This window comes from Castanea sativa, chromosome 11 (genome assembly GCF_040712315.1).
Source record: "Castanea sativa cultivar Marrone di Chiusa Pesio chromosome 11, ASM4071231v1".
NCBI lineage: Eukaryota > Viridiplantae > Streptophyta > Magnoliopsida > Fagales > Fagaceae > Castanea > Castanea sativa.
The window spans coordinates 63,087,882-63,106,048 of NC_134023.1; the positions used below are offsets into that span (position 1 = coordinate 63,087,882).

General features: G+C 32.9%; 1 protein-coding gene and 2 pseudogenes across 14 annotated transcripts in view; all 3 read left to right on the top strand.

Annotated features, from left to right (window-relative positions):
- The window catches only part of LOC142615028 (putative disease resistance RPP13-like protein 1), a 71,953-nt gene that overhangs the window by 6,181 nt on the left and 47,605 nt on the right, over positions 1 to 18,167 (top strand). The gene's annotated exons all lie outside the window — the stretch shown is intronic.
- On the top strand, positions 5,844 to 7,200 carry LOC142616912 (protein IQ-DOMAIN 11-like; annotated as a pseudogene).
- Positions 11,551 to 12,996, top strand: LOC142616913 (protein IQ-DOMAIN 11-like; annotated as a pseudogene).

Consider the following 18,167-nt stretch of genomic DNA (forward strand, 5'->3'; position numbering starts at 1 on the left):
TAATCCAATTTATGATTTACAACATGTTTAACTTTTGTTTATTTTGAAAAGACCAGTCTACTCAAGTCATATGCTAAGATTAAACAATTTTGAAAGGATAATGACAATGAGACTTTTACACTAAATAAACAATTATCGACTTCTCAGTTCTAGACTTCAAGCATCTTTTGGAAATCGATATACACAATAACACAACCTATAAAAGAAAATAGCAAAACACAGAATCTCACGATCTTAACCCTACCGATTGTAAGTGAAGAAATGAATTTTTGAAAGTAACAAAAGATAACTTGAATTCATACATGTCAAGGTCACTTAATATGCGATGGATAGCCACTGGCTACAACAAAAGATCACAAGAGCAATAAGTTTCTTCCATTGGCCCGGTGTTTTAAAAAATTATAAGTATGGAAACAAAATTTGAGAGTAGCAATAGTTTAGGAAATTTTACTATTAAAGGTTTTTTTTTTTTTTTTTTTTTTTTTAAGAGAGAAAGAGAATGGAAGCATATGGTCAAAGTTGAGAGGGGAAGGCAAAGCGTGAGAGGTTGGGGAGTCAAAGGTCTAGAATCCTACATTAATCATTATAGCAAAGTTTTGATAATATGCAAATCTGAAAACAAAAAGGCAAAAACCAAAACGTTATTTTGGAGGCAAGTTGTGATTAATGCATCTACACAATCATATAGGTAGAAACTTTTTATATAACTAACGTAAAAACTTGTCATACTAAAAAAAAAAACAAAAGACTAACAGAGGAGGGAAACTTTGTTTATGAGATGTTTGTATGTAAATTCATCACCATAAAATAATAAGGATTTCCATAGAATAAAATAAATAATAATGATTATAATAAATAAAAGATATGGATTAGTGTAATTTAGGCAATAGAAATACTATAAGGTTATCTATCTCGATCTCACTTGTTATTAGTCTCCCTTTTTATTAAAAAAGAAAAAACTAAAACATTTGGTATACTAAAAGACATGAAGAAGAGAGAGAGTTGTGGTGTAAACTCAATTAATTAATGGGAGAGTTGGATGATTGTAGAGAAACTTCATAGGAGGTGCCACTTGGCAAAAGCTTAGGCCCTCACAAAATGAGGTCTCTACTTTTATATATATATATTGATTATTGGATCGGCTATCAACTGTGATTTGGTGATTGCAGGCTACATATCGTGTTCTGCAACCTGATGATCAGTGGATGTGCACAAAATGTCATTTCAAACAAATATTAATCAAAGCATTGTCACCTGTGCTGCAGATGGCAGGTATTTCATTACTGTAAGTCCATAAATATCCAAATTTCATGTAAATGTTAAAATTTTATTATTAAATAATTGAATAGTAATAGTTATTTCATTTTAACTTCTTATATTGCATGCATTATTGATTCATATTCTCTGCAATGTTTTGTTTTTAACTGGTTAGAAATCTACCCTAAAGAGCTCCCCTTGGAGCTCATTTTATGGTACTAATTGGCTCTTATTTGGGTGGAGAGATGCTCTTTGGATACTGATCTTTCTTATTCTATTATTATTGTAATTGCAGCCACTCTTTGGGCTATTTGGAAAGGCAGTGTTATAGAGCCATGCGAAGGAAAGTCTGTCAATGCTTCTCAAGCTCTTAATAACTGAAACCACATGGTTACAATCTGTCAAGAAGCAATAGCTGGGAATCATTCCCTAATGTAGCTTTAAACCTCCTGTCTACAATTGGAAACGATTTGTTGAATTTAAGATCAGAGAGGGAACCAAATTTTTGATCAATTCATGGTGACTGGTCCTCTTCTTGACCAGAATTTAAGGCTTTGTCTCTGACTTAGTATCCATGTTGAAGAGAAAATGAATTTCTTGATGTGGTGAATCTTGTTTGATTTGCTGAATACCACTAATAGATGATATTGCAAATTGGTAAGAAATTATTAAATTTCATTCACATTCTACAAAGCTGTACAAATGTACAATTTCCAAAGCATTAATTTATTGGCTATTTGAGAAACTAGACCATTGCTTCTGTATAGTGGTTTTGAGGTTCTGCCTTATTCTTATTAACATCCATTTTTCAAATCTTACATGAAGTAAAAGTTTACAAATCAATTGTCATTTAGTTCACTGACTAATCTGCTCCATTACTAATCAATAGTATTATGTATGGGTACTGGTCTTTTAACTTCTTTTTCTGAATTGATGCATGTATGTACTACCAGAAACCACCCTACCAGCAAAGTTGCAGAATCAATCAGAACCTTCTTAGACCAATGAAATTTATTGGTTCTCCAATGGTAAGAAGAAGAGCTGGTTCAACATATTGAAGAGGTTCTTTATAAGAGAGACAAACTCAAAACAAGAAACGGTAAAGAAATTTGCTTATTTGTTCAGTTTTGGTCTTTGATTTTGCTCCCCACTTCTAGAACAATTATTAGGAAAGGAGAAGGAAATGGATTTTTGGAGGGCTTAAGATCAAAAGGTTATTCTCGCTCACTGCACCATCATCATTAAATGAAAGAAGTCTAGGTGAGGTTGAGGAAGAGCTGATCAAGCATGCTCTTGCTGTAGCCCATGCCGCCACTGCTGCTGCTGAAGCAGCTGTTACAACTGCTCTAGTTGATGCTGAGATTGTCCAGTTCACCAGCACCCCTCAATATAACCATCAATGTGTAAATGAATAGATAGTGTTTTCAGTCATTAGAGTTCAAGGTGAAGCCCCTCAGTGCAACTATCAATGCATGAGAGAGAAATCCATGAATTTGCTGCCACCAGAATTTAGTCTGCCTTTAGGGGTTTACCTTGTGAGTTTAAAGAAGGTCTCTCTATCTCATATCTCCTTCCTCTAAGTTTATTTAATCTCTGCTAATTGACATGTTTTGGAAACTATGTATATGATATAGTTCTGCCTGTAAGAAGGAAACATATTTCAGGAATTTGGTACTGACAGCAAATTTATGTCAACTTTTAACTCTAATCATAGCAGCAAATTGATCAAAGCATTGTCACATGTTCTGCAGATGGCAGGTATTTTATAACCATGTCCATTAATATCATTGTTTCCTTAAAATGTGCACCCACCAAATATTAGTATGATATAAATGATCTAGACATTCTATAACATATGTTGATCTTGGCCACTTCATTATAGGAGGAGGAGCAGCAATAATTGCGCAAAACATAGAGGAAAAAAGTTTAGATATTTACTCCTTCCAGGTACAACATTAATTGGTTTCATAATATTGATCATTACATATTTACATGTTCAAATCTGAACACAACAAAATCCTCTGTGTTTGTATTTAAAATACAATATAATTTCAACAATTCAAACCCCAACCCAAGCTAATTCTTGCATTGTTGCAGCAGAGACTAGCTTCTGACCTGATAAACCTTCTATTGGAATTTCAAAACGTGGAGGTATGTTAAATTTTGGTTACCATATGTTCAACTTCTTTTTACCTCATCAATATCTCTTATGGTTAGTAATTTATTTGAATTATACGAACCCTATATGCTTGGGCACACAACTGTATGATAAAATACCTAAAAGAGGTATTTTATCATGATTGAAATTTCACCTCATTAATACCTCTTATACATAGTAATTTATTTGAATTATTGGGTTGGCTATCAGCTGTGATTTGATGATTACAGGCTACATATTGTGTTTTGCAACACGATGATCATTGGATGTGCACAAAATGTCATTTCAAAAAAATATTGTGTCTTGCATAGATTGATCAAAGCATTGTCACCTGTGCTACAAATGGCAGGTATTTCATAACTGTAAGTCCATAAATATCAGAATTTCCTTTAAATGTTAAAATTTTATTATTAAATAAAGGAATAGAAATAATTATTTTATTTTAAATTCTTATATTGCATGCAATATTGATTCATATTCTCTGCAATTTATATTTTTTACCTGGTTAGAAATCTATCCTAAAGTGCTCCCACTGGAGCTCATTTTAGTACTAATTGGCTCCTATTTGGGTGGAGAGATGCTCTTTGGATATTGATCTTTATTATTCTTTCATTGTTGTAATTGGAGCCATTCTTTGGGCTATTTGGAAATGCAGTATTGTAGAGCCATGCTTGAAGGAAAGGCTATCGATGCTTCTCAAGCTCTTAATTACTGCAAGCACATGGCCACATTCTTTCAAGAAGCAATGGCTGGGAATCATTCCCTAAATGTAGCTTTAAACCTCCTGTCTAAAATTGGAAATGATTTGTTGAATTTAAGATCAAATAGGGAACCAAATTTTGGATTTTAGTTGAAGTCAGTAAAAAAAGGGAAGCGTGCAAGGTGTATGCTGTATTTGCAATGATCAAATGAGGAACCAAATTGTGGTACACTGTTATAGTTTAATGGCTAAAAAGAAATCCATAGTACTTCCTCAGGCAATTCATGAAAGCTCAACCCATGCACTTATTAAAGGTGTGGTAGCTGCAGTTGTAACTACTAGCAGATCTGAGGTTTGCAGCCTTTGCTGTGCACCACCAAGTTTGGAGATTTGAGCAGTTAAGTAAGAAATTTCTATGCTGCGTTCGTGATTTTCTAAACTCTGGGTTGAACAAATCCCAACAAATCCTTCAAATGCTTGTTAGCTTGCCAATTCTACAGCTTCCTCTTTTACGTAGACTGTTCCTCTTCTTGACCAGAATTTAAGGCTTTCTCCCTGAATCAATATCCATATTGAAGAGAAATAAATTTCTTGACATGGTGAATTCTGTTTGATTTGCTGAATACCACTAATAGGTGATTTTGCAGATTAGTAAGAAATTGTTTTAAATTTCATTCACATTCTACAAAGTACTACTGTACAATTGCCATAACATTAATTTAATGGAAATTTGAGCAACTTGATAATTGCTTCTGCAAAATGGTTTTGAGGTTCAGCCTTATTCTACTTATTATCCAGTTTTCAAATCTTACATGGAGTAGAAGTTTGCAAGTCAATTATAAATTATTTCAGTGACTAATCTGCTTCATTACTAATCGATAGTATTTTGTATTGGTATTGGTCTTTTAACTTCTTTTTCTGAACTGATGCATGTATGAATTCCCATAAATCACCCTACCAGAATAGTTGCACAATCAATCAGAACCTTCTTACACCACTGTAATTCATTGGTTGTCCAATGGCTAAGAAGACGAGTTGGTTCAACATAATGAAGAGTTTCTTAATTCTTTATCAGAAAGAAAAACTCAAAACCAACCAAGGTAAAATAATTTGCTTTTTGTTCAGTTTTGATCTTTGATTCTGTTCCTCACTGCTAGAACCATTATCAGGGTAAGAGAAGGAAATGTATTTTTGGAGGCTTAAAGATCAAAAGGTTAGCCTCACTCACTGCACCATTATCCTTGAATGAAAGAAGTCTAGGTGAGGCAGGGGAAGAGCAGATCAAGCTTGCTCTTGCTGTGGCCCATGCTCTTACTGCTGCTGCTGCATCTATTACAACGGCTCAAGTTGCTGCGAGGTTGTCTGGTTCACCAAAGACGCCCGAATCTAGCCATCAATGTGAAAATGAAGTGGAAGAGTTTTCGTCATTAGATTTCAAGGTGAAGCCCCTCGGTCCAACCATCAATGTCGACAGTAAATCCATAAATTTGCTTCCACTAGAATTCGATCTGTCTTTCGGGGATACCATGTGTGTTTAAACGGCCTCTCTTTATTTCAGATCTCCTTCCTTAACTCCTGTTTATTCTCTGCTAATTTACAAAGGTTGGAAACTTTGTATATTATAAAGTAATGCCTAAAAGGAAAACATATGTCGTGAATTTGTCGCACACAAATTAAATTAGACCTGTTTTTTAGTTCTCAAGGATTGCATAGTTTTGATGAACATCTATGGGGGTTTTGCAGGCAAGGAAAAGGTTTACGGGCTCAAGCTATTATTAGAGGCAGAGCAGTAAGACGCCAAGCTATGAGCCTATAACTACCCTAACGTGCTTGCAGTCCATTGTGGTTGCAGGCCTGCCCAAGAAGATTTGGAATGGTGGAAGGTACTTGGAACTATGATGAAAGTAAAGAATTGCAGAATTGGAAAGACAAGATAACAAGGTATGGATGCAGCAAGAACTGACTCGTTCTAATGTGAACAACACAACTCCCATAAAAAATCTGTTTCTCATTTCTCACTTTATAAAACATTAGTCTTCTGCCTGCCTAATTAACTACATTACTTAATAGTGTTTAACTTATTTTGCCTTTAAGTTATGGGTGGCAAAATGTTATGATTTTCAGATACACACAAACAATTAAAGAAGTTGGGATGATAGTGTTTTGTCAAAGGAAGAGGCAGATGCATTGTTTATGAGTAGGAAAGAGGCCATCTGGTAGGATCCTTTTGCTTTATAATCTTATGATTATACATTTCTCAAGTTTTGGTTCAACTACTGATTTTTTCAACTGAAACTTTTTTCAGAAGTCAGCAGATACGGATCAAAACATAATAAATGGAAGATGGAGGAACTGGTTGGTCCAATGGGTAGATACACAAATTAGCAAAAGTAAAGAACTTGAATATTTGGACTCGGCTTTGACTTCAACTCTAAGAAAAAGATATGACTACGGAAGAAAGCAACTTAATCTAAAAAATGTTAAGGGACAAAGTAAGTAGGAAGGATTGGATTCTCCAACATTTGTTCCCAGAGGATCTATCCATCACAGAAGGCAATGCTCATTGAGAGACCATAATTCTTTGTTAAGCTCTCCTGTTGTTCCAACTTACATGAATGCAACTGAATCTACAAAGGCAAAAGCAAGATCAATGAACTCGCCAAAAATAAGGTCCAGGAGTTTTGATACAAAATCTGAAAGCTATTCATCATATAAGAATAACCTGTCTCTCATATCCTCTATTACTACTGAAGTGTCAACTGGTGGTAGGATTGGCAAGACTAGTAATTTCTAGCAAAGATATCCAAACTCGAAAGGCCTTCTAGGTCCTATAAAAATCTGTCGGAAGGTAGAGGGTCTTAGCTGTAACTCAGAGTGCTCATTGCAGATTTTGGATTGACATGGCTTCAGATAATTTCAGAAGTTTGGTGCAAGAAGAGTTCTTCGTAAGTGTGTCAGGTTGGAGTGGAGTACATAGTCAGTAATTTGATCTAGTTTGAATAGTTAAACAATGGGATGCTATTTCATCTCATCATTAAACGTGCAGCCCACTGTAATGCTGCACAGTTGATTGACATACATTTTTATTTATTTATTTATTTGAATAAGCTGATATTATTAACAGAAAAACTAGATAGTACACTAAAGCTCACAATACCAAAATAAAAACAGGCAGCAAGCTCCTCACCCTGCTTATACAGCTCAACATAAAAACCAACACCTACACACACTAAAGCACCTATCACAACTTCATCACATAGACTAAGGCTATCTATACAAACATAGGATTCATATGGATACCAAGCCCATCACAAAGAGCTCTATCATTGGCAGAATACTTCTTAGGAATGCATATGTATGCACCTCCTCTCCGATCAATTTCAGCTATAATTGGCTTCACCAGTTGTTTCTCAATTCGATTCAAACCTCAAAATATAAAGTTATACCTCTTGCCTCCACAAGTGGTAAACACTAGACAGTAGCGACTATAGCAATTTTCCCCACTCTAACTATCAGACACTTGTCCTTTAACATCTCCTTACCCCACTTGAGAGCTTCTTCCCACTGGTAAGGAACAGATTGTCTTGTACACTTCCTCATCTTCTAGAAAAGGGACATACTTAGTCTCTCTTCTTACGACAACTTCAATTGGGAAAATTATATGCAAACTGGGATCAAAATTAAGGTTTATCAATACCATGACTCCATGATTCTATTTTAAGTTCGTCGTTTAGAACACTAGAGACTGGGGAAACAAAACAATCACTAAAATTGTTGGAGGCAGGGGTAGTGATTGGAGTAAAGTTGTAACAAGGTAGTCATGCTAGGAGGTGCGGTTGGATCACCTCCTTTAAGTACCTTCATTTACTGTTCCACTAGATTTGCACATATTGGAGCATTGGCCTAAGCTAAATTCTCACCATTATACCAAATCTTGCTTCTCAACATAATACATTTTTTTCGCAAAACACGTTTCATGACCCTTTTTTTTTCTTTGATTTTCTGTGTGCCAGGAATAAGTCTATTTAGCTATATTTTGCCTGGTCTGGGCTACATGGAGCACCGTGCACCACTCAACATCTTAGTATGTCGAGACAATTTGATCATTTAGTGTAGCCGACCATAATTGACTTTGGTGAAAGAGTTTTGTAGATGAAATGGTCCTTATGTCAATTCTATCTTGAGTTGCAGTTCCACATTTGTTACGTTGCAATCCAATGATAAATAGCGTTGGTAAAAAAGTATTAGGAAGTAAAATAAAATTCTCGTCCCTCGGCTTTTTGTATTAGACACTGACAGTAAAAGAGCTCTTTTAAGTTCATTTGGGTTTGGGTTCTATGAGAGCTTTCTTTTTTTCTAGCTCAATACCAATGGACAATTGTATGTAACCTACTAAGCCCATATACACACAAACAAAAACTAAAAACACTTTTTGCCCACCAGAAGAGGTAGCATTAGACAAGGTGCTTGAATTAGACGAAAAGAAGCATACCATGTGTATATGAAGCCCGTTTTGAAGCGCAGGTGAGCATATTAAGAACACCTAAAAAAAAAAAAAGAACACCACTAAATTTTTGGTTTTTTTTTTAGGTTGGATAATTCAAAAGTTACAATGGGAGGGGAGATTTAAGAAATATTTAGAGGTGCTAGTTAACCTACAAGACTCTTGGACTAAACCAAACTTATTGGTTTGAATTAAGTTGTAACATACTTTAAAAAAATTAAGAAAAAAAAAATGAAAGTCTCACAAAAACTCTCTTTCATAAGTTTTTAGCACAAAATCAACAAAAATTCTATGACCACACACTTTAACACAACTTAGACACATGACAAGTGAATTACTGTTCACTAAGCTCTTGCAATGAAAATGAGTTTGGAAACACTAGAAAATCACAAATCGTTACCCAATCAATTTTGCAAGTGACCACTTTTATAATGTTGAGTCAGTGACTGTTGCCTAACCCCCCACGTCTCTCTTTTTATTTATTTATTTATTTTTATATTGTTATTGAGAATCAACCACCCACGTCTCCGGTTCTCTCATTAAACTATTCTTCCTAATGAAAAGACCAAGTTTAAATACTCTTCTTATTTAAGATATTCTTCCTACTAATGTTCACTTGAGGATTTAGTCATAAGATTCTTAAAAATAATGATAATAAAATTAAATTAAGAGAGAGAGATATTGTATCATAAGAATTAGATATTAATGGCTAATTTCTTAGATCCACTTTTGAAATACACTAGTATATACCCGTGCAAACTAATTAAAAATTATAGTTAAAAAATTACAAATATTACTAAAATTATCATAAGTGAGATAGTCAAAACTCTAAATTAACAATTAACACACACACACACACACACACACACACATATATATATATATATATATATACAGAGAGAGAGAGAGAGAGAGAGAGAGAGAGAGAGAGAGAGCAATTTGACTTAGGTGCAAGTTTTATTATATAAAAATAAAATTTATAATAGATTATTAAATTAATTAAAAATATATATTAAATTTTATACTATATGTCATGCAATTTTTGGTAATAAATTTTGGTAGGATTACAATTTTAAATATCTTGAAACTTAAATAATATAGTTCACCTAATTAAAGCATCCTAACAAATAATAAGATAAATAGAGTTTCAATTGGAGGAGTGGAAAGTTTCTTGGAACTTTAGGTAATACTAGAATCTCTTCTAAAAAAAGGGTAATACCAGAATTGTAGGTAAACATTGATTACTATTAGATTTAAGGGTAAGAAAACGCTCATAGTAATGCCATTATTACTTCATAGAAATTAGTGATTGAGGCATTAATTTTTCTTATTAAAGGTGGGAAAAAAACCACAACATTAACTCTCCATTCTCTTCCATATAATCATCTTCTTCCTCTCATCTTTCTCTTTGCACTATGTACTTTCAGGCCTCCACCATTCATAAAATGCTAAAGATTAAATTGTAAATCCAAGTTGTCTTTATTTTGTTTTAATAAACATGATTACCATTTTACAAACTCATTTATTATGGAAGGAGTATAGGAGTATTTTTTTGCCATTAATTAACCATAGTATATGGTCTGAAAAAAAGAGAATTTATTTTTTTTCATCCATTGAGTTTTGTGTTTTGGAAATACCTAGAGTAAAATTTGTCATGAGAGTTTTAGAAGTACTTAGCCTCACCAATCGCTCTCTAAAACAATTGTGACTTTGGCCATATATTTCTAAAATTTTCGAGTACCTCAAGACAATATTGTTAAGAAATCAATGGTGATGGCCTGAGAGTACATAGTGCAAGAAGAAAGATGTGAGAGAGGATGAGAGGAAGAAGATGATGACGTGGAGGAAAGTGGAGAGTTGATACAGTCTTTTTCCCCTTTAATAAGAAAAGTTAATATTTAAACCACTAATTTTTTGAGAACAATTATGACATTACCATGTGTGCTTTTTCACCTTTAGATATAAAAGAAATCAACGGTCTCAAAAATGTGTAATTTGAACTCATCTCATATATATATATATATATATATATATATATATATATATAATTTAAGGTGAAGATAATTTAAAAATAAAATAAAATTAAGGTGAGGACATAGGGTAGACAAAGTTGTCCTTATTGGTATGCTTCATTTTTTTTTTTTTTAGCTATATATATTTCCTTTCAAATTTTTTTAACTTTTTTATCCAATTGTTGAGAATAAAATTAATTTTTAATCTTAGTCATTGAAAAGTATTACAATAGGTAAGTACTACACCAAACCATAATCTCATCTATATTCTATCTAAAAGAATATTACACTCCTATTAAGCCATCTCATTTTTCGCGTCATCATTATATCATTATTCTTTTTATATTTATTTTTATCTTTAACTTTTTTGACAATAATAAATATATAAATATATTGAGTTTTTAAATTCATTTTTAAATTTACATATTTTCTATACATATTCCTCACAGGAGGTTTATGTGGGACGATTCACCAACATCAAAAATCCACAAACAAACTTGTTGAAAACCCACAAACAAAGTGCACCGACCCTTTCCAACTTGTTTGTTCAAGGTCGCCAGCGACGGTGAGAGATCTGGTTCAACTCGATAGCGGTGGCTCGACGGCGACAAAAACCCACCAACAATCCCAGCAACAAACACCCTAACAAATCCAAATCCAAATCCAGCAGTGGCAAGAAAAAAGCAAAGAAGAGAAAGCGCAGAGAAACTCGCCATTGTTTTTGGTATTTTAACTTCTTTTTCTAAACTGATGCGTATATGTACTACCAGAAACCGTACAAGCACAGTTGCAGAATCAATTAAAACCTTCTTATGCCAATGTGATTTATCGGTTCCCCAATGGCTAAGAAGAAGAGCTGGTTCGACATAGTGAAGAAGTTCTTTATTAGAGAGACAAACTCAAAGCCAGCAAAGATAAAATGACTTGCCTCCACTTCTGCTCTGCTGATGAAGTGGCTGTTACAACTGCTCAAGTTGCTGCTGAGGTTGTTGAGTTCACTGGCAACCCTCACTCTGACTATCAATAACTACCCTAAAGCTCTTGCAGTCCATTGTAATTATTCAGTCACAAGGCTGCACAAGAATATTTGGAATGGTGGAAGGCACTTGGAATTATGTTGGAAGTGAATAATCGCAGAATTGGAAAGACAAGATGACAAGGGTATGTAATCCAGCAAGAACTGGCTTATTCTATTTTGAACAACACAACTCCCATAAAAAATCTGTTTCTCATGTCTCTCTTTCAAGAACATTAGTCTTCGGCCTGTCTAATTAACTATATTACTTAATAGTATTTAACTTATTTTGTCTTTAAGTTATGGGTGGCAAAATGTTATGACTTTCAGATAGACACAAACAAACAAAGAAGTTGGGGTGACAGTGTATTTTCAAAGAAAGAGGCTGATGCATTTTTTGAGTGGGAAAGAGGCCATGCTTAAGAGAGAACGGATAAAGGAATAGTGGTTTATCCATCTGGTAAGGTCCTTTTGCTTTATGATCTTTTGCTTATATATTTCTCAAATTTTTTTGGTTCAACTAATGATGTTTTCAACTGAAAATATTTATAGAAGTCAACTGATACGGATTGAACCATAGTAAATGGATGATGGAGCACTGGTTGGACCAATGGGTAGATACACAAATTACCCTAAGAAGAGAACTTGAAGATTTGGACTTGGCTTTGACTTCAAACCCAAGACAAAGAGATGACTATGAAAAGAGGCAACTTTAGCTAAGAAATGTTACCGAGTAAGTTGGAAGGATTGGATTCTCGAACATTTGTTCCCAGAGGATCAATTCATCATAGGAGGCAATGCTCATTGGGAAATCATAATTCTTTCCAACTTACGTGAATGCAACTGAATCAGCAAAGGCAAAAGCAAGATCAATGAGCTCCTCAGCTTGCCAAAAATAAGGCCTAGGAATTTCAATACATGCTCTGAAAATTATTCACCATATATAAGAATAAACTCAAATCCTCTACTACTACTACTACTGAAGTACCAAGTGGTGGTAGGATTGGCAAGACTAGTGATTTCTGGCAAAGATCTCCAGGCCCTACAAAATCCAGTTGGAAGGAAAAGGATCTCAGCTTCAACTTAGAGTGCTCAATGCAGATTTTGGACAGACATGGCTTCAGATGATTTTAGAAGTGTGTCAAGTTGGAGTGGAGAACAGAACATAGTCTGTAATTTAATTTAGTTTGAATAGTTAAACAATGGGATGCTATTTCGCCTCATCATCAAAGGAGTAGCTCACTGTAATGCATTGTAATTCTACTCTACTCCCCTAAGTGTATTGAGGTTTGGGTTGTATGAGGTTTTTTTTCTCTGTTTAATACCAATTTATAAGTGTGAACTGTAACCCACAGCATGCAAAAATAAATAAACTCATGTATTTTACGTTACCAAAAATTACTTTATTTATTTTAGTTATTTGATATCAGTTGTCATTCATTTTATATGTTGAAATGAAATTTTAAATAATGTGTTACCATGTTTACCCTTAGATTCATGAAAACTAAATCTGAACCATGAAATGAACCATCTCCATTTTGAGCCAAATGAAGACTTTCTTGATCCTTGTTTCAATGGTTTTTCCTTAAACAAAGTTTCAGAACACACAATTTGTTTTATTCTGAAAACATGTTTTCAAGAAATTTTCTTTTAAAACAGCTTCTGACAACATGTCCAGTAGAGCGTCTTTAAATGTTTGGTTTAGTTGAAATTGGATCTCTACTTTGTTCTACACTATGGTGTTGCCATTTTTTTTTGTTTGTACCCACTTTTTAAACACATCTTACATCTCATTTTCTTATTTTGTAATACAGCTAATTAAAATAATATTTTTTTTATCCCTCCCAATTCCAAAACCCAGCAGCAAGTCAGCAAGTTCTATCTATTAAATAAAAAATAATAAAAATAAAAATAAAATCACCAAACCCAACAGCAACCACCCTCCATAAAAACCCAGCAACCCAAAATCCACTTCACAACTACCTAGCAACTTTCACACAAAACCCAACAACCCCTGCTCCCGCACCACAAAGCCCAACAACCGCCCAAAAAAAACTCAACAACCCATGCCAATGGCCAGTGCGACCACTTGTGACCCATCAACCCCACGACCCACCAATGCCCTGCAACCACTATTACTGTGCCACAAAACCCAGAAACCATGGCTACTATGCCGCAAAACCCAGCAACTCATGCATATTGCCAGTGCCACCACCCATAACCCATCGATTCCACGACTCTTGACCCAACAACCTTCCACAAAACCCATCAGCCAAGCCCAATCAATTTGCAAACCCACACCCTCCACAATGCGTATTGCCATTGGAACTCCTTAGCCTTGCATGATGCAGTCTTCTCCTCCATTGCTAGCCCAAAAGATTTTTGTCGATGTGATTGGATGAGAGAGAGAGAGAGAGAGAGAGAGAGAGAGAGAGAGAGAGAGAGAGGCGAATAAAATAAGAGGGTAAAAATGATTTGCATTTTGTACAGTGGACATCTATTTTTAGATGTTACTGTATCATTTTGTAAAAACTTAACACATTGATGAAGTGCGAGATGAGATGTGTTGGGGGTGAAATTGTATGATTCTATGTATTCGGTACTTTATATTACAGACAACTGTTTGTGTCCACTACATTGAAGAAGGAAGAAAAACTATCATCCGATAAGAGGTACCATTAGGCAAGGTACTCGAATTACTAGAAAATGAGCATTCACATCCATGTGCATATGAAGCACATTTTCAAGCGTAGGATAGTGCATTACAATATCAAATGTTATAAATTGTGCTGGATATGGGGCCTAGGCCAGCACAATCAGGGAGCCATTATGAGCCCAACCAAGCTGAAGGGGGCTTACTCTTCCAAGCTATTATAAGGGATTAAGAAAACCGTATTATTAAACAACATGGCAAGTTCGCTTCATGAAGAATTTACTACAACGACAACTTGATCAACTAAGGTACACATCCTAATGGTCTCTGAAGTACCTGCATTTTCACTCACACAAAGATTATACCACATACAGCCACTGCCCTCAAGGTACATAAAACCAGATCATTAACTTGAGATTAATGCACAAAACATAATAGGCAAAATAATATCAAAAAGAGAGAATCAAATTAAGGATTAAGTTAGTCTAACCTCTCAAATAAAGTTAAACTTCCTATAAGATCCACCAACTCTGATCTGGAATCCATTTAGGGCAGCTCATGTACACAACAAAAAACAATCATAGTAGTCCGAACAGAAGCTTTTGTAAGTAACAAGTGAAAATTCAGTAGTATCTACGAAAACAAACTTAATACTTTAAAATAGCTCCAGCATTTCAAATATGCCGTCTTCAACAATGCTTAAGCATAATAAAAGCAATGTAAAAGCCAACATATGTGTCTATACTATGCTCATCATCCCAACATATCAAGATTCTTCATCTCAAACTGAGTAAATAAAAATCAGTTTAACAGCAGTACACATATGTCTATCCAATTCTCATCATCTTTTCTTAAAACAATATTTCTTACGTTCATAGAATAGGTCCGTTTTGGCACTCCCTAAATTGACAATTATTGATATTTTTCTTTTCTTTTCTTTTCTTTTTGTTCACAATATTTTCATAACATTTTCGTAACAAATTTTAATCGACTGGTTATTATTGATTCTTTTGGGTGGGCAAAAAAGAAATTTAAATAGTGGATTTAAATTAGAACCAATAACAACTTACTATTATAATTTGTTGTGAAAATATTGTAGATGTAGCAGGTTATGGGTACAATATTTTTACAAAAATAGTCACAATAAAATCTATGTAACTGTTTTTATTTTATTTTTATGTGATAAGTTTCTAATGGTAGATTAAAAAAAAAAAGTGATGTTAGTAGTAAAGTTCAAATAAAAACTAATAACAACTTGCTACGTAAATTTTATTATGAAATTATTGTGAAAGCATTGTGCCAATTGCACAATCTTTTTTGTTTTTAAAGAAAAATATCACTAATTTAATAAGTCTAAAAATGCAATAAAATATCATAATCTATTAACTACATAAAAAGAGGCAATGCCTCTACAGTGCCATTTTGGTTTATTGAGCTACTTTGTCTTCTTCTTCTTTTTTTTCTTTTTTTTTTTGAACAGTAGCTACAGTCCCAAGTGGCACTGTAGCTACAGTAGCTACAGTTTTTTTTTCTCAGTCTTTGGTTTGTACTTTTTTTTTTCGTTTTATATATATTGTTATATTGACGCAACAAATTTCACAATATTTTCACAATTATTGAGGTGTCAATTTCTTATAAGTCAAAATAAAATAAAATAAAATAATATGAAACTATGACTAACCACAACTTAAAATAAATGTTTTGTGAAAATGTTGTAAGACTTGTTGGGTGAATGTATAAAAACTACAGTACTTTTGGTTTGTTCAATATGTATTGTTTATCGTTTTTTTTTAAAGATTTTTTTTTCAGTCATCTATTTGTGCTCTTTTTTTTATATATAAAAAGAGCGAATAGGCTCATGAATAGTGTTATGAACAGTATTTTTGGTTTAGTGACCTACCTTTTTCTCCCTTTTTTCCCCCTCAAGTTCACCAACTTGGTTTGAGTTTTTTTTTTTTTTTTTTTTCCTTTTAAATGATCTTTATACGTTTACTTTCTACTTGTAATGTAAACTTACATTGTATACACATAAAATGTAGCAAATATTATATACATTTGCAAAAAAAAAAAAAAAAATTGTGCAAATGTGTACAACATTTACCAATTTTTATGTGTTTACAATATAAATTTACATGGTAAGTGCAATGTGTATATATATATTATAAAAAGAGTGAATGAGAAAAGTTACAGTAATTTCGCCACAGTAGTTTTGGTTTGTTTAACTTTCACTGTATTGCTGGCATTTTTTTTTTTTTTTTGTGAATGCATAAAGTTGTAGTATATTTGCTATATTATTTTTGGTTTGTCCACAATAATTTTCACAATACTTTCATAACAAATCAAATATGATAAATTGTTATTGGTTCTAATTTAAACTTACCAATAAAACTACTTTTTTGTCCACCAATAACAACTTGTAGTAACCTACTACTTATAATTTGTTGTGAAAATGTCATGGACATAACATTTTTTTGTGTGAAAAATGTTAAGACATCTTGATGTTATTACAATATTTTCAAAACTTCTAAGCTGTCAATTCTTTACAAGTTAAAATAAAATATAACAAAATTATAAAAGTATTGTGAAAATGTTGCTTCATTTTATTGTGTTTTTAGAAATTTTTTATTGGTTTAATCAATTTTGTTGAGCCAAAATTCACTATTCCACATACAATTTTCTTGGGTTGACTTTTTGTATATTTTTGTTTTTACACACTATTTTAAGTAAAAACACTAGTTTTGCACACACACCCAAAAAAAAAAAAAACCTTAGGAAAAAAACATTTTTCATCCTTTATATTTAGGGTAGTTTACAATTCTTCCTTAAACTTTAAAATTAAGCAATTTTTCTCTTAATATTTTGGAAAAGAGCAAATATGTCATATTGTTATTCTCTTAGTTAAACCCTAATGAAAGCTTATGATTCATAAAATATTTTACTGCATAATGTCTAAATTACTCCTGCTAAATTTTAACATCCTAAAAATTTTCTTTACGTATTTTGAGTTTTAAATGACAAAAATTCTTAGAAAGTTAGAATGATGATATTAGGTGTTTTATTTGTTATCTAAATAATGTTAATTTTCTAGATTTAAATTTTCAAAACTTATAATTTATCTAATGAAAAATTCGATGACACATGCCTTTTGTTATTTTTTTATTTTAAATTTATTAGCAAAATTCAGTTGTTTATTGTTGGAAGATGATGATATTCATTATCATTTTTAAAAGTTTTTAGAAAATAGATATATTGTCTTTAGCAAGTAAGTACTAAAAAGCTATTATAGTTAAATAAAGATTTATATGTTAAATAGCTAATCTAACTTTGTGGTTGATCAAAATTCTTAAACGAATGAGATTAACTTTTTACGACACAATTATCAAAATTCTTAAAATTAATATATTTTTTGATTAATGTAAATCTCTATATACTTTAAAAATCAAATAATTTATATCTTTATTTTGTAATACAAATAAAATCTAAAATTAATCTTAATTACTACTGTATTTTTTCACGAGAAGCACATGTCTTACGCATGCTGCCCTAACTAGTTTTCCTAAAAAGCCCTAGTTATTTGTTGAGTCACTTTGGTTAACGTGCCAACAATAAGACGAAGTCAAAGGTGCCGATTCTATGTATGGTACTTACTTTATTATCACAAAACTTCATGGGAGAAAAACACACTATTGCATAAGACAAGGGAGGCAAAATCAAATTGGTTGAGGAAAAGCTGCTAACTTTGCAAAGGTCCACCTCGAAAAAAATGAAAGTTACGGAAAAAACAGAGAAAGTGGAAATGACCGGCGGGTAGGGGCAAGTTGTTGAAGTGAACACGTCACAAAGAAATTCATTACTTCGATGAAACCAT